We start from the raw sequence: 18,292 nt of genomic DNA on the forward strand, positions 1-18,292 counted from the left end.
CTTGATGATGATGAGTAGGTCTTTTCAGCCATAATCAAGGGTTTTTTTCCTGAGGTCGGTGGCCTCAGGATGAAATCAGCTTTTACCTATTGTGTGTGCCTCTTGATCAACCTCAAAAGATACCTAGATGGCTAGGTCCGATGTACAAACAGAAATTGGGGTAAATTGGTGCCAGATGAAAACCGACCATGCACAGGTAAGCTCTTTCCTTCTGATGTGCATCTTACCCTATGCCTTGGGGCTAGCAGGGGTCTGAACAAACTGCACACTTTTAGCTAAGTAGCTTTAGCCAAGTTCAAGCTCTTTTGTGCTGTCTGGTCACAGGGGAAATGCCCTGTCCTTTCTCTGATTAATTAAAGATATTAGTAACTTTGATCTGAGGTTAAATAGCTTTGCAGCAAATGTTGGAACAATGTAAGGTTCCTATTTCTTCCTAGGAGTTCTGTTGAACATCCAACACTCTCCAAAGGTGGTGCTGCTTATTTCAGAAAAAAATTAAATGTGGTACATGGCAGTTCAGGAGAAGCAAGAGCTTTCCAGCCTGCACAGCAGCCTGTATAGGGGGGCCAGGCCACAGCTGAGGGCAGAAACCCATCAGCACATTAGGTGTGCCTACCCACCCAGGTGTCCTGTATGAGTTATTTGTTCCCACGCTGATCTCTGATTCTCTGTTGATTTTTCTTGCTGTATTTCCTATCTGCAGCTGGAAGCCCAGTGCTTCCAGAAGCCTGTCTTTTGTCCCTCCTATTGTCAAAAATGCCTGAGCCTGGGTGGGACAGGATCTGTGGCTGTGGAGTGACGTACATGGGATCAGGTCCTTGGCTGGCTTCGTTCAGCCAATGCATGCTCTGACTCTCAGGTGCTGGTAATTGTCCAAAAAGCAAGTAACTGTGCTTTGGGAATAGATGGAGCTTGCTGGGGTCTGTCCTTTCTAGCCTGCCCATGACATCAACTAGACCCTCTGGAAGGGGTTGGGTGATGGGAAGAGGGGAGCAGGTTAACATCCTAGTGCAGATCTTGCTGCCATCAGGTCTGGCATCAGCTTAGTTGCCCTCTACTCTTTGAACAGCTGAATCTCTTCCCTCAATCAGGCTTTAAGGGAAGATTAAGTGTTCAAAAGCACTATTTACATTTCAAAAACTAACCAGGGCCTGGTGTGAGATCAAAGTGAAAGTGGGGTTTAGGTGTATTGATCAGATGCCCATGATGCTGGGCCTTTCTGTTTTCCTGTATCTTGTAAAGGATCAAACAAGAGTTTGGAAATGTAAGAACTGTCAGCATGGTTATTTTTTTCTAGGTAAGAAGATCTTGTAATCCCAGGTGTTTGGTTGCTTGCCACAAAGAGAAATCATTCCTTTGCGGTATTCCCTGGATTAATTAGTGACTACACCTTACATGCATGGCACTTGTCCTTCCCCACCCCAGCCTCCTTGCAGAAAGGCTGGTCATCTACCAGACCTGGCAAACAACTCTGGTCCATGTGTGGGATCCTGTTGTTCAGAGCTCACATTTTACTCTACCACTGCTCTTCTGTGTAGCCGGAGCTCAACCCAGTGTCCTGGGTCTCCTCACCCCAGGAACATGACATAGCTTCATGCATCAAAACTTGGATGTATATGAGACTGTGATGGTCAGGTAGAGCTGCACTAAACCTAAGCCTCTGAATGGCTTTCAAGAGCAGGAGGTGCCCAGCAAAGCATGAGCAACCAGTTTTGAAAGTGGGATTGGATGGATTGGCAAAGATACCATCATCATCCCATGCTTCATCCACCATACTGATACGGAGGAAAAGGTTGGGGCTACTCTAGTATGTGTCAGACTCCTCATTTTGTGGGTGCATGCCTGAAAGTTTGGCTACATGATGGATGTCAGGTGGCCGCACATGTGCATGGCCATCCACACCAGTCAGCTTTCTGCCTTGGCCAGCTGCACTGGAAGAAGCCAGCAAAAACAGCCTTGCATTCTCCTATGTTGTAAATAGTAATAACACACCTTTACACTTGTGGATTGCTATTTCTCATAGATAAGCTAATGGCATCAGGTTTGAGCCTCTGGGCTCGAAATGGCAACCGCTGTGTGCACCAGCCTTCCTTTGCCACTTGCTGCCTTCCCTTTGTGCTCAAACAGCAACTGCGTGTGTCTGGCAGCAAGAGGACTCTGCGGGAAAAGTAGGACAAAGCATTTAAGTCCTGTTTATGTGGATTTTGGCCAAGCCAGAAACTGTTTCAGTTAACCAGCATGACTATTCTCCTCCCAGAGCAAACTTAAAAAGTCTTTTTCCTTTGTGCCAGGCTCCTCGCAGCTGTAAGTAAATTCCCTTGAGGAAATGGTGTGTGGTGGGAACAAAGCACCACGGTAGGCACAGCCCCACTCCCTGCGGCAGGAGATCTATGGTGAAACTGCGTTATCAGAGTCACTTGGAGCACGTGTGCGGAGAGGGTAGCAGAGGTAATTATTTGAAGTCCTGCAAAACACTTGAACCTGAAAAGGTGCTGCCTTCTCCCTTGTTTGGCAATGAATGGTAAGGCTATGTCTGCTGTACGGTGTGCAAAGAGACACCTTTTTGGTGTAAAGCAGTCAATGCAGCTGCAGGGACACTGGTGTGACTCTGGATGGGTGGCAAATGGTGCCAGTGGTGCAGAGCGAAGGAGGGGATGGAGGATTTGACATGACTTCTGAACAACAACCACCAGATAATGTTCCGGGAGAGGAATAGCCCGATCAGTTCCCAATGCCATGAAGAAACAAAACTGGTCAAAGAAGTGTCACCGTGACTCGACTGCACACACAGCTTCCCTCTATCAGTCCCACGGCTGCTACTTGTAAATGTACTTGCCTTTCTCGCACCTTCCTGAGAAAGTACAAGGAATGACAGGCTTAAATACTACTAAAAAGCAGGAAGCTGTGCGTGGTGTCAGGTTGCCATGTGTATTGATTGGAAATGCCAGCAGGGTGGCTCCTATAGCTGCTCCCTGGAGGTTAAAGCTCCCTGAATCAGAGTTTCAGCTTGTGAAACTGTGGTCTGGTCCGCTCTGCCTCTGAGAAAATGCTGCTGCTCTCTCAGATAAATGCAGCACTGTTGTGCCTGGAAAAAATATTTACTTGTGAATGGCAGTAGCAGAGTTTACCTCCTTCTGCAGTCTTTTCATTGTGGGAGTCCCTCCAGGGGATTTGAAATTAAATTGTTGCTTCCATTTCTCACTGGGTGAGTGTTGCCAGTGAGGCACGGAGGAGGACATCAGCCGTGCAGGGAAGTGCGCTCTCACCGCTGCTCACATCTCCTGGCTGCTGGGTTGGATTCCTGCTACAGCCACTTCCACCATCCATGGGCAAACATTTGCACAAGCTCCCGCTCCACGAGCTGCAGTATCGCGGCTGTATTGGGCACAGGGACTGAGTGGGACAGGAACATGTGACTGACTGCTGGGTCACAGCCAGTTCATCCCAGGACATGGACAGCAATCGTTATTTCTGCTGTTGGAGCCATTTATTAGAGCATAGACCGATCAATTTGCAGTGAGGGAGATCCCATCCGCCTCCCCAGCAGTGACTTATAAATCTCCCCCATCTCAAGTAAAGACCTTCATCCCCTTCTGCAAAATTGTGGTGTGACTTTCCCCTTACAGGGGCTCCCGTGCTGAGAGGACAGGGCTCTCCCAGTGTGTCCCCAGAGCTCCTGTGCTCTGGGGTTAAGCAAACGCCGAGCCCCTGCCCTCCTCCTGCAACCGTCCTGCCTGAGCCTTTGGTTGGGGGGGTGACTGCCATGTGTCAGACCGAGCTGCCCTCTGGGCTTGTGCCGCTTCCCAGAGGTTGTGAAGGATTCCCAGTTCTCAGCACTCTCCTACGGAGCTGCTGAGTAATGCTCAGGCTTGTGAAATGTTCTCCTTGTGTGACTGGTCACCTAATGGCATGCCACGGTTCCTTCCCTGGCTGGATGATTGCTGAACAGCTATGCACTACGTAATCTTGAACCCCTGAGACTGGGGGATTTACAAAAATAAATCTTGAGCTGTTGGAATGGTTTCTGTAACAATCTCAGCATTGTAAAACCTAAAACCAGCCTGGCCCTTCAGCTTCCTCTAATTGCACAGATTTTCTCCTTACCGTAACATCCGGTAAGTGAGGACCTGCTGGTCACAGAGGCTCATGGACAAGTATGTGTGGTCTTGCAACTAGTTTCTGATTAAACCTTGCCACAGCCAGAAAGCAAAGGTCGCAGTGTCTGAGCCCCAGAGGCCAAGCTCGCACTTACCCTGCACCGGTGCTGTCAGCTTGCTCCCCTCCTGCTCTGCTCGCCCTGCAAAACTGCTCGCCCAGCCCGCTGCTTTCCATTGCAAGTCACTTTGGGTTTTATGTAGATTAACAGGGACTTTGGGCTGCGGTTGAATAACTGATCAAACCCATCCAGGCTTCACAGACTCGAACATAACTTTTTGTGAAGTTTCATTCCCACACAACACTTTAAATTCAAGGAAGATCTGAGCCACGCTGCACCTGGGTGGTTGGTATCTGATCTCGATCGAGCTCTTAAACTATGCATCATCTGTTCAAATCTTCCTGTTATGTTTCGTGTATTGCAGCGGTATGAATGCATTCAACAAGAGCTTTTCTTGTATAAAAAAGGACTTTACATTTTAGTCCCTTTCCTATGGGTTCTTTTTGGATGATTCAGAGGATGTTGACTTCTCTGAACATGATCATTTAAGAAAAGGCCCGGGTCTCTAGCTCCAGCACCAGCCACAGAGGACATGAATTCATGTCCGTTTTGTGTGGCAGGCTTTATAAACAGCGCACTGAGGATTTTAGTCGGTCCTTGTAGGACTTTATCCTCATCTCCCCAGCTCCCCAGCTGGGCTGTGGGGCGAAACAAGCAAATACACCGGTGACTACAGAGTCATATGTGGGTGTATGTATTCATACATGTGCACGTGGCCATGTCTCACACCCCTGGCAGGGGACACAGGGAGGGGGACAGGGTGGCTGCAGGTGTCCTAAGTGACTGGTAGCATTCACCTCACCTCAGCAAAGCTCTCAGGCAAAAAACCACAGCCTCCCACCACCTTCCCAGTGCTGGGCAATGAGTAGTGATGCAGGCACACACAGATTTACACGGGACAGGAGCTGGTGTGTAAAACAGCCCATGGATCTGACATGAAACCATTTGCTGATGGTCCGTGTTGTGAAAGTCCCTGTGGCAAAGTGGCTCCTTGTGTGGTCTGAACCATGAGGTATAGACAGGTCATGTATGTAGATGTACACACTTGTTGAGGTCAGACATCTATAAATAAGATCTGACATGAAAAAAAGGAACACTAGTAGGACAGGCATGAGTAAACAGTGTAATTTGTGCGTTATAGTGTATGTCTGTGTATTTAAGAGCCACGGATGTGCACACTTTGTGGGTTTTACTCCTGCCGCGTAATTCAGGGGGGCTTGAGCAGTGCTGGGAGTTTCATCCAGGGTCTGTGATGGAAGAGCCAAGGCAAAGCTCCCTGTGCGAGACGAGGGATGGTGCCCAATGTGGCCCTCAGAGCACTGCAGCCAGCTCTGCCATCCTTGGTTGTGCTGCAGCAGCTCTGAATAACGGGAACCAGCATGAAAGCTCCCTTTATTCCCTGCTTAATCCTGATGCTGTCTTGTGGGAGACAGAAAGTATGAGCCATTGTAGAAAGGCTTGTTGTCCTTTATGCCTTGTTACAGATACAGGCATAAAGTGACCACGTGGCCGGTGAAGGACAGGTATTGTTCCCCCGGCTGCTGCTTGGGAAACGCACGGTAAAGCAGAACAAACATCCCAGTTTTCGTCTTTCTTACCTCCTACCGATCTGTCTTGCTTTTCCCCACCTACAGACACTAGTTAAGCACTAGAAAGAAGCTTAGATCAGTGGTGACTTGTTGTTGCTCTTTAATTCATGCAAATGTTCTTTTTAACTAGCTTGGAGTCTTAAACAGCCCTCTGGGGAACCTTTTGTGTTTATGATTATTGAAACAAAAGTTTATTTCCTTTAAGCACAAAACAATTGGGGAATAGAGGGAAAGAACCTGTTTTCTTTTCTTGCAAATACGGTAAATTTAAAGGTCAGGTACAAGTTGACATAGCAGTGGGCAACTCAACACTTGGAAGAATTCCCCAGAATAGCAATAAGAAGTGTCAGCTTTGCAGCCTCACAACAGCACAAGGGGTTTTTGTCTGCCTGTATCCGGAGACATAGAGACCTTACAGGGTCTGAGACAGGCTTTGGTTTGGACTGAGGTTTCACTGCTTTGGTACGTGCAGGGATGTGTGCAGATACCCCACATCAGGTGCAGCAGGAGAACTGCTGCCACTTTACAGCTGGAGTACCAAGTTTTACTAAAGGCTTGAGTACAGGCCCTCAGATGGCCTTAGAATCCAGCCCAGGGTCAAGCTTGTGCTGCAACCTAGCATCTTCCCATAACAGATGTGGCTCCAGATCCACCCATTCCTGATTTCGTACTTAGTCCAATTCCCACTACATCTCTGTCATTCATCTTCAGAGTGGTGAGACAGCACTGAAACACATCGGTGTGCTGGATCAGTCCTGAACCGTTGCCTGAATGAAAAGGCTAACTGGTTTTCCCAGTGTATCTGCTCTGGTGCTGTAACGATAGAGCTGGTCTCTGAACCCTCGACCTCCTGTGATTGCGAGGCATGTGCTGGCTCGTTTGGGGAGACCGCAGCAGCCGTTTTATCCTTGGGCAGGCATAACCCCTGCTCTGCGATATATGACCCAGCTCCAGCTCCCTGCCAGAGTGCTAAAAGCTCCCTTCCAGCTACATGGTGGTGCAACAAACTGGAAATGCTTGATCTTAAGGTACTAATGCTGAAGGGCCACATAAATATACCATGAAAGCGTTGTTCACCCTGGGAAATGGATTTGAATCCTTTAAACCGAAGGTCTTGTTAGGTATAAAGCGAACCTTCTTCCTCTTGCACGGTGGAGTTAATGTGTTTGCAGGCTGAGCACTTGATCTGCACTCCTTTGGTGGGTTTGGGTAAGGCTGAGGGCTTCGTGGTTGCTCTCGTGGTGAGAGGCAGGCTCCACTGCCACAGCATTGCCTCTGTGGGACATTTCTGCTTGGCAAACTGCCTTAGGTGGCCGGGTTCTTCTTTGATTCCCAGCTTCTTCTTTGATTTTTAGCTTTAACTCAGTTAAGGTCAGTTTGGAGCAGATCTCCTGGCTCAGGCTTTTCTCCATCTGACAGTGGCCAATAACAGCTGCCAAGAGCAAAGTATGAGAATATGGAAGGCACGTAGTGCTGATTCCCCTGAACGCTCCCACAGTGACTCGTGGGTTTCCTAAACCAGAGTGATTTTGTGCTTAGGATCACTTCAGGGACTATCTTCTCCCATTAGCTTCTCTAGTTCCGAAATCATGCAAATCTGTAGCTCCTACAGCAACCTGTGGCAGAGCTCCACACTGTTGTTATGTGAACAACTTCTTGTTTTCAAGCCTGCTGCCTGCTAATTTCAATTAACATCCCATAATTCTCTTATTATGGGCAGCAAACACCCTTTTCTCCTTACCATCCATGCCTCTTGTGTTTTCACAGATGACTTCTGTGTCTGCCTCCCCAGTTGTCTTCTCTCTAATCCTCAGCCAGCACCAGAAGAAACTGCACGGAGCCAATGTCCTAAACTTCCCGAAACAGCGGGATGACGGGGATGACAATCTTATTTTGCACCAAATGAACTGGGCTCAGCATCTTTCCCTGTCTTCTCAGTATGCCAAAGTCAAAGACAGAGGCCCTTTGCTCACAGACCATCTGTGTAATAGATCACTCTGACACCAATTCACTTGTTCTTTGTGTAATAAGTTATAATCTAGCCATTCAGACAGACATGTAAAAAAGAAAACTAACATGGCTTCTAAAATCAATGAGCCAGTAAATAGAGGGCTATAAATAATCAGGAGAAAGGATTTAATTAGCAACAAAATTCACTGGCAGTACACTGGATGCGTATGGCAGCCTCTAGTCTGAAACCGCCTCACGTGCTCTGACTTATGCTGGCAGTCACTGGCGTGATCTCTTCTCATGCCCATAAAGACATAAAGACTAAGCTGCATTATGGGAGCTTTTCGCTCCCCAGCACTCTGCTGTATGATGGCTGCTCTGTAGGTCTTTATGTTGATGCTGCTGAGAACAGCATCAAAGCCCTGAGAGCCCAAGGTCAACAAGAGAGCAAAGCTCACACCGATATGTGCTCACATCTGGAGGCAATGCTGTGCCCGCTGCTGTCAGCAGTGGCTGAGCAGGTACTGAGCCGCCCACTACCTGGGCAAAGCGCAGGCAGGATGGCAGGGGTGGTGCCTGCCCTCATTTGTGTAGGCTGGGGGTTTGCTGCACAAGTCCCGGGCATATGCCCAATGCACTTGACATGCTTTTAGAAACCGATGTGGAGAAGTTGAGGGCTCTCTGCAAGCTGATGGTGGTCTGTTCTGCTGCTAGCATAGAGTTTTGCTTGGCAAAATCCGGGTGTGAATCCAGACCCCGATGTGAATCACATCCAGCTGTGATTCCAACCTGTTCTTGGTTGTAAATCCCATGACAGATCTGCTGGATATGGGCAAGGAGGAGATTTCTCTCTGCAGAGCATGAAAACGCCGGTGACTAGAACTGCTGTCTTCTGTTCCTGGACTTATCGCTCCCTTCCTGCGGACATAGGCTGCATACCTGAGGCTGGAGGAAAGTGGCTAAATTTCTGAACATGGTCAGTTAAGGAGCTTTTTCATTGCTTTGCCTGCTGGTATCACAACTTATTGATAACACAGTAGGTGAGGATAGATCAGCAGAGAACCCAAAATGAGGTTAAATTGTACCCGGAGTCTATGGTTTGAAGCATCTCTGGCTTGAATTTAAGGAAAGGTTTGATAGATCCCTAATGTATTCTGGCAGACTATCCTGGAGTCTGTATCTTAGGCAGAGCCGCTGGCTGAAAAGAGATCATTTCATAAAGGAAGCTTTCCACAAAGCCCTGTCTTTTCTTTATTTTCCACCTGTTTGCTTCCTTAGACATAGTTCAGTTTTCTCCTCCGTGTTTGTGAATTCACGTAAGATTTTCAAATGAAAACGTGCCATTGAGCAGCATCAACCCTAAACTCCTGAATTTTCTGGGAATTACTTCACTGATCTGAGGTATGCTATATCATGTGTCAGTAAAGAGTAATTTTATTATTGAAAGAATTATTCCATTAGGTCAAACCAGATTGTAAAGATCCCTCTCCTCTGTTTTACTGCCTTTATTGAGTACCCAGCCATATGCCTCTTTAGTATCCACGTGCTATTTGGCTTTATTAATGTTTGCATCTGCTGGTGATTTGAGCAGGGGCCAAAGGTTCAAAATTGAAACTCAAGGAACCTCTACTACTAAAAGATTTTATTACCCATAAATCTATTATAAAGTGCCTGTGTTGACAATAGGGAATAATATAATCAAACTTCTCTCCCCACCAGTGACAGCCCTACTTTGCTGCAAGGATCCACATGAATTAATCTGTCTTGTTAACCGTCCCAGAGTAAGTGCCTTTCAGGAGAAGAAAATACTTGAGCAAAATACAAAGAAACATCTGTGGTCTTACAAATTCACCCTGCTTTCCATAGGGGCACTTATATAAACAGATGATGCTCCATTCCAGTACGAATCTCCCAGGCCGTGTACTTTGTGTCGTCGCTGTCTCTGGTGCAAAGCGAACTGCAAAATGCTTCAGCGTAAGAATAGTGGCTGTGTGCTTCCTTTGTGCTGGTTAAAGGAGAATATGCAGCGCAAATGAGATCCCTCCTGTACTCCGTGTCTTACTATTGCTTGTTTGGGTTTTGTTTTGTTTTTCTACCTTGGAAGAAGTTTGATTAACTTCAGTCGCAGCTTGCCTGAGTAAAGTTAAAAAAGTTAAAAAAAACATAACACCCTGGTCATGAGGACTTCTGTGCCTGTGACCCTCTACACATGCAAGAAGGGACTGTTCTGTGCATAAAGTTACTGCTCCCAGAGGTATTTGCAAGACTTTGGGGCTGGAAGGAGCTGAATTTCATGCTGATTTCCGAGATTTGCCAGGCCTGTTTCTACCTCAGCCACAAGCTCTTTGGGCCACTTTTGCTCTGTTTATGACTTGCATGTGTTTCGTTATTGGTAAAAGGACTGATCCCTACTACAAAAGGAGACTGTGAGATTAAACTGGCTAACATTGGTGGTGCTTTGGGATCCCTGTTGGACATAGACTAACTGGTATTTGCACCTGGAGGCTGATAATTCCTTTTCCTAAAAGACTGTGCTATTGTTCCTACAATGAAGGCTATTCCAGCTTGGACGGTTCCTCCTCTTCCCTGTAAATGTCATGGGAAAATGTGACATTGCAGTCTACCTGACAGCCCTTCACAGTTACCATTCAGTATTAGCAAACCCTCTTTTGTCTGCCCTGTCCCTTCCTTTTGCAGTCTCTATAATCATAATCCCAAACTGGTGCTCACAAATGCATGGTATTTTAGGCGCACGCTGAAATAATAAGTCTAATTGCCATGAAAATTGGGGGAAGGAAGGTCTTTCCGTAGTAACAAAAGGAGAAGTAATAAGAGGACGAAATGCTGTTCTCAGTAACTCCTCTAAACACAGAGAACCTGGACGTTTTACAGGCACTGTTCTAGATGTATACCAGCAGAGCATTTTAAAAGCCTGCTTTAAGGAATTAACTGAACATGATTCTGAGACAGAAGGTTACCAAAAATAAAATAAAATCCATTACTGCCTGGCTCCTCAAGTCCTATGTGGCCAGGCTCTAATTGCTCGGTAGCAGAGACCAAACAGTCCCGTAGGTGCAATGAGCTGCCCCTCGCTCTCTGCATGGGGCTGTTTGCCCCGTGGCCACCATAGGACCAGTTTGCAGGGAACAAGAACTGTGATTTCAAACCTTTCCGATCCTTTTATTCAGGTTTATGTTTCCAGAACAGCTCTGGAAACTACATCCAACACAAAAGCAAATGACAAAAGCATGCAATGCTTTTATAACTCAGAAACACAGACACGGGTGACCTCCTGCTGGCAGTACAGCTGGTCACTCTCACGGAGCATATGGAAGCAGTAAGTTCATATCCTTTCTCCTTCTACCTTTCGTGCTATGATTGCACTCAAGAGTAAAATATTTCATTGTCCAGTAGTAAAAGCTGACATTATTGTCCTGCCTCCATCTGTCTATTAGCTCCCTAAAAATTATGTGAGATGGAAAACAACATTGTGAGTCCATGGCAAATGATGGGTGGAAAGTACACAGGTAGCTCCCAGAAAATCTTCTGCAAAGACAGAAGTCCTGGCACTCTGCCTCCATCTGTTTGTAAGTGTGCACAATTAAATTTAAAAGTTTGTCATGTGACTGACCCCTGCTGCTCTTATAAAACCCAAGAGTTCTGTATTTCTGGCATGAAACTGAGATCTGGTCTTGAAATGTCATGAGCAATGTACCAAGACCACGTTTCTTCCTGCCTGCTAACACTGCCAGCATCTCGCTGGCTGATCAGTTCTTTTTCTTCATTCTGGAAGACAAGTTAGCAATAAACCCCCCCCCCCCCCCCCCCATAGTTTGGGTTTTGTTTCCTCTATGCATAATTTGTGTTTCTCCTATATTAAATTTTGTTGGGGCCATTTCACACATAAACTTTATTTTTCTTTTGTGCTGGAGAAAACCTGAGAAATTACTTAATGCAACTCCATTTATGAATCTTTCTGTGGTGGCAGCCTGTCATCGTGGCTTCTGCAGGGACAATGTGAGCGAGAGAGAGGAGTGTGAAATATGCCAGTCAAAGGGGAAAGATAGGCTTGGGCTTTTGTAACGTTTGACTGGGCTTCAGAAGGTTCATGGAGTTTGTGATTTTGAGGCAGACAGTCTGTTTTTATTTGCTCAGAGTACTTCCTCCCCTTTAGACAGGAGACATCGGTGGCTCGTGCCATTCGCCTTTTGCTCCTGGGGATGCAGAGTGGGAAATAAAAGCCTGAAAGCATTCGTGGAGGTGGGCATGCAAAATTCAAAGGAAGACTCCCCAGGGTTGCCTGTTCGGTAGCTTTGAGGACGTGTGAGGGCTGGGGCAAGAAAGCCTGGGGCTTTTGGGGACAAGGGGAGGATGGGGTTGGATGTGATTAGGATATTGGCAGCATGTTCTGTGCTGAATGCAGGGGTTGTGGATGTTAAGATGTGCCTTATGTTTCAGTTATTCTATAAGCTTTCAGCCACCCATAAGCTCATGCTTTAAGTACCCTTTTGAGAAGGCCTGAGTGAAACAAGTCCATTGTATTTTAGAGTCACTTACTGCTGGGTTTCTCATGCCAGTGTTATGGTTGGAAAATAAATGGCTTCTCTTTTTCTTTTGCAGAAACTTTCAAGCACTTTCAGCAATCTTAAACAGAAGAACAGTTTTCAGACTCATGGTAACTTCTCTTTGTAAACCCTGCTTTCCCAGAATTGCTGTCGACATGCATCTGAAAGGATAACTAAAAATAAAATATTGACAGTTTTGTCAATATCTTAAAGGTGTTCAGAAACCAATGAACTGAGCTTAAAAGTGAGATTGTTGCTGCTATTGTCAGTGGACAGCAATTCAGTGCACTTCTCAGCAAGACCTAAAAGCTAATGCTCCTTGTCTGTGACTCCCACATAATGCTGTGTGCTGTAGCTGGGTGTTAAGCACTTAAACTTATTTAACAAAGGCTCACTTCAACCATTGACTCAGACTAGGAGAGGAAAGGAGGAATGTCTAACTTTCTGCTCCAGAAACTCTTGAAGCTTTGGTTTATTTCTTTGCCAAAGAGAAGGCTATAGACTGGAATAGCTGGAGCTTTTAGCAGAGCTTGAAAGTTGGGAACAGCAGAAGAACAGATACGAACTAAACGGGCAGATTTATTAGTTGTGTTCCTGCCATCCACAGTATCTTAATTTCACTACTTCTATCATCAGCGATTCCCTAGACGTTCCAGAGCAGCCTCTGCTTCTTAGGGAAATTTCACAATTTAAAAATTGCTTATGCACAAAAAGGAAAAAAACCACCTTAATTTTAACTTCCCACAAAACAAAGTAAAAATCACACAGCGTCTAGCAAGTTCTGCTTTTAGAAGTGCTTCAGTTTTAACTCTTAGTATGAATTATGTTACGATTCTTCAGAAGAATAATGTAATGTTGGGACAGGTGCTGTAAGCCCTCTGTTTTGCCAGCATGAACATGGACACTGTAGGGTTTTTCTCCTCAAAACCCTCAAGTTCCCATCAGAACCTTCGCTTTCATCATTTTTCATGGGGACAAAGCTTTTAACTAATAAATCATTTACCTATGTGGGAAAAGATTCCTAATTCTAAGTTGTGGAAGAAAGGGATCCTTTCTTGTATTTGAGGAGCTATAAATACCCATTACTTTCACTACTAAGTAATCATCTTAGTACAATTCATTTCTGGAAGTTTGCAAAATCCAAGTCCTTGCTAAATAAAGCGTACATTACACATGTCCAGGGGTTACCTCCCAAAGACTGCCATGAGCACAGCCAAACCCAGCCTCAGCTTCGGTCAGCTTTGCATTCAGCCCTGGGGAGGACGGCTCAGTGCATGGGGCCATGCATGTTTTTTTCCAAGAGCTTTGCAGACAGATCTGTCCAGTTTGGGTTCTTGAGACGAGACGACATCGGTTTCACATTTCCTGCTTCTTTGCTACTCTGTTATGCTCCGCTGGGTCAGTGATACTTAGGATCATAACATTTTGCTGTGCCCGGAGTCAGACTTTGGTTTTAGTACTTTGCTGAACCTTGGTCTTATGCCACTCAAATGCTCCTTGTCTACGGGAAGCCTGTGCTTCTCCTCTGATCCTTCGTATGACCCCGCCACACATACCCACACCCTCTGTGTACAGCAGGCCAGCATCTCTAGCCCATCTCTTATCAGAAAAAATGCCCTGAGATCTCTGGATGAAAAATGCTTTATAAAATTGTTGTTCTCTGGAGAGCAATAGAATTGAGTGAGAGCCTTTCTGTGGAATTTGTAAAGCCAACTACAGCATTTAATGGCAAATTAAGTCTTTACTGCAGGACTCCATAGACTGGTGTATTAGCATTCCCAAAATGCCTGGAAGAATCCATTTCTCCAAAAGCCTTAGTACACTAAGTGAACTGCATGAAACCCCCCTACAAATACAAAAATAGTCTAGACTGTTCTCCTTTCATTTATTTTCCAGTAACACGGGGCTTATTTTCTCTTCTGTGTTGGCCCCTCAGACTAGTCCGCAGTAGCAGGAATCTACACTTGCTTTAAGGCAGTTGCCAAATTCATTACTCCTCTGCAATGTGCAGAGCCCCTCGTCACTGTGGCCACTATCTTGAATCCTGACAGCTGGCTTGGGGTATTGGGCTGAGCTCCAAGAATAAACATTTTCTAAGACATTAATCTTTATAGTGATTATCTACAGCAACTACTTCATCTGGCTTTTGGAAATCAATCTGGGGTGGGGCTTTTTTGTGTCTTTTGGTGAACATAATTTGATATAAAATTCATGGCTTCTCTTTAGAGGGGTCAGTCCTGCCCGGTGCACAGGCAAGATGAGTGGGGAGGTAGACATTACTTGACAGAAGATATTCAGAGGCTGTTTGGGGCCAGTTTTGATTATAAATTGGGGTTGCATCTGGGCTTGTGGACATGAGAGTATAAGGATAAATCCTCTCCTCTTAGGAGGTGCAGAGCAGGTGCTGCCTGCAGCCTGCAGGATACAGGGAGATCCTCTAAGAGGAAAAATTTGACTGTCATGGTCCTCTCGCTGCAGTGGTCTACCCCAGAACACCCCTTCCCAGTTAACCCCAAGGGCTTTCTGGGCTCCGTTATCCCCAGCTAGATTAAAGCAGTAGCCTAACCCACAAACCTGAATTCACATTGAATTTACAGCCCATCACTCTTCTGTGCACAAAGAGCTTATAGCAACTGTTCCCATCTGAGGTACCAAACTGCATGTGGCTTGCATCCATTTCTTGGTAGAAAATGTAATTTATGCAGGATTATAACTCAAAGGGTGGTGCTTGGCAAAATGCATCCCCTTTGTCTTCACAGCAGTAGTAGCATCTTCACATCTCTCGCCCCGACAGCTTCAGCCTGTGAAATGTGGGGCGTTCCCTGCTGTGACTGCTCACACCACCCAGCCCATCAGGTCCCACGTGTCTGCGCAGAAGCTGGAAGGCAAAGGGTGGATTTTCAACAGCTGCAATATGGAATCAGGCACTTCAGCAATTCTTCTTTCCTCACTCTGGCATAGGAAAGGGAGGAGATCAGAGAAGAAGTGGGAGGAGGATCATCGTTTAAGTGCAAACATTAAAGCTGCATTTAGCACCTGTCTAATTTTTAGTAGTGCCTAGCTGTGACATGATATTAGGCACTGAGGAAAGTGACAATTTATGCAGCACTTCTAGATTAGCTGTAGCATGGAGAGTAACTGACTTTTTTGGCTCGACAACCACAACCGAAAATAAAATCACTTCAATTCAAGCCAAAAAAAAGGTGTATATCTGGGGGAAGGTCTCAGGTTTTTCTGCCTTTTTCTTAAAATGAAGGGCATTTTGAAGCCCAGTGTCTTGAAAGGAGAGATATCTTAGTCTCTGAAACACACATGTCATTTCATTTTCAGAAAGCCAAGAGTACAAGGAGGTGACCCAAAGCTGCATTTTTTCAATTAACAGATGCTATCTAAAAAGAAAATTCCCAGCTGTCTCCCAGTCCCAGGGCAGCTTCCTCTTAACACAGCACCTGCATGACCAACCCCTAGTATGATTTTCACTCCTTCATATGAAGTACATCTTACTGACACAGCCCGGCAGTCTTTATCCCAAGGCGGTGGACAGATCCGTTCCCAGCACGAGGCACTAAATTAGACAGAAAGCCGCTGAACAGAAGTGCATTAGAGTCTAAGAGGACCGTATTGCTGCACAGTCTCATCACAGCACTGGGGCCAGCCTAACTTTGCTCAGGTCCTAGGGCAATACTAAATCCACCTTCTTCCCCGGGACTCGGTGTTTCTCTCTCAGTTACTTCGATAGCCTCTCTCCTGCTACAGTCCATCAACTGTGTGGGTCTCTGGGTACTTCTAGTTGGTGCACAGAGCGGGTCCGTCTGACTCCTTGAGCCTTAGGGACCGATTCTCTGTTATCTTCACTCTTGCACATTCGTTGACACGGCAAAGCACGGAGGGGTTTAACTCCTCACGCTGAACGAGAACAACAGGCGAAACATGGCCCGGTCCCAGCAGCCGCTTCTAGAAGATCGTCATTTCTCTGAGTCCAGCTTAGATCACAGAGGGGAGAAAATCATTGATCTCCTGTGCATGGCGGCTTATCTCAGTGCACCATGGGTGAAATTTCTGCCTTATCTGAAAGGCCATTGAAAGACCCATGCACTGCTTGTTTCATACAAAACTTCATGGCAGGTTTTGGTCTGTGCTCAGGGTGATTTTTTTAATTCTTTTTTTTTTCTAGGTAGCATAGAGAAAACAAGCCCCAGTCCAGGAGCGGAAGAAAAGCAACAGAATGCCCTTGCACCTTCCGATCCATATAGCTTAGGTTTCAACCGAGTGACCCAAGGCCAAGGTGAATATAGATCTGAACTGAAAGCAATGCTGCCCTGTTAATAACATCAATACACAATATCCAGCTGGCTGTTAACAGGAGAAGGGTGTTTTTCAACTAATAGGGTTTTTTTTCACAAGTGTAAGATGCCAAGAGACAGCTCCTTTGCAGTGATGCTCAGTAAGTGTTTCGTCTGGCACAGAAGGCTCTCTGATGATAAAATGCCATTTCCTGCTCTCCTCAATGCCCTACTAAAATCTGTGTTTGATTAGCACCTACGTCTCATCAGATGTAGACACCACAGGTTTTAGAGCAGGGCAAAATGCCACCTGAGCAGGTGGACATCAGTGCCAGCGTGCCAACGCTGCTGCCCGCACCAGGGGAGAGCTCAGGAGGTCTGCTGTCAGGTTGGCAGCACCGGTACTTGCTCCTGCCTTGGTGAAGCAGGTGAAAACTGTCCCTCTGCCTCGACAAATAAGTTTCAGGTCAGCATTGGAACAAGCTTCTGTAGCCAAGCCATGACCAGGTCTGCTTCGGGACTGGGCTGGCTTCTTGCAGCATGTGGTACCCTGCCCTCCAGCATCGCCCCAAAGGGCACCATGGATGCTCAGTACTCCCTGTGATATGTGCAATAATTCCTGCTTCCTGAAAGTCTGTTTTTATGACCTTCTTGGGGAATTAGGACTGCCTAACAGACCCCCCTTCATAGCAAAGGAACAAGAGAATATGCTCAGCCCCAAGCCATCCAAGTGAAGGTGGAAGGTTGCTCGAATTTCTGTCCAAATCCCCCCAGCCCTAATGTGGTGTGCAAAGGCACAGATGCCCAGCCAGACCTCACGTGCTGCTCTGCCACAAAAGCCACCTGAGAGATTTGTGATGTTACTGGGCGCAGCGCTAGACGTGCTGTTATCCTGAGCAGTGAAATCACACGTGTAGCGTGACTGCATCGTGCTGCTGCACACATGGTTTGTGGGCATAAGCTGCCAAAAGGTAGAGAAAAACATCATTTAGGATCCGAACCTCCTGGGCTGCGGTTGTGGCTGGCAGAGTGCTTTTTGTACTTGTCCTACTCTAGATCAATTGTGAAGTTGGCATGGGGCTGGCTGGAAAATCTGCTGTTATTTTGGGTCACTTTGCCCTGTAATCACTGCAGCACAACATGGCAGCAGTATAGTGAAAGATCCCCCCTTCTCTCTCTGTCACCTCACTTAAAAAGAATCATAGAATCATTAAGGTAGGAAAAGACCTCTAAGATCATCGAGTCCAACCGTCGACCCAACACCCCCATGCCCACTAAACCATGTCCCTAAGTGCCGCATCTACACGTCTTTTAAATACCTCCAGGGATGGTGACTCAACCACTTCCCTGGGCAGCCTGTTCCAATGTTTAACCACTCTTTCAGTAAATACATTTTTCCTCACATCCAATCTAAACCTCCCCTGGCGCAACTTGAGGCCATTTCCTCTCGTCCTATCGCTTGTTACCTGGGAGAAGAGACCGACCCCCACCTCGCTACAGCCTCCTTTCAGGTGGTTGTAGAGAGCGATGAGGTCTCCCCTCAGCCTCCTCTTCTCCAGGCTGAACAACCCCAGTTCCCTCAGCCGCTCCTCATATAGGCTCAATCGTGTTCTCACTAGAGACAGTCGAGCCACATTCATTGCACAGTTTGTTTGCGAGCTTGGCATTTTTCATCATTTAATAATATGC

Source organism: Pygoscelis adeliae, unplaced genomic scaffold, assembly GCF_000699105.1.
Source record: "Pygoscelis adeliae isolate BGI_AS28 unplaced genomic scaffold, ASM69910v1 Scaffold513, whole genome shotgun sequence".
In the NCBI taxonomy this organism is placed as follows: Eukaryota; Metazoa; Chordata; class Aves; order Sphenisciformes; family Spheniscidae; genus Pygoscelis; species Pygoscelis adeliae.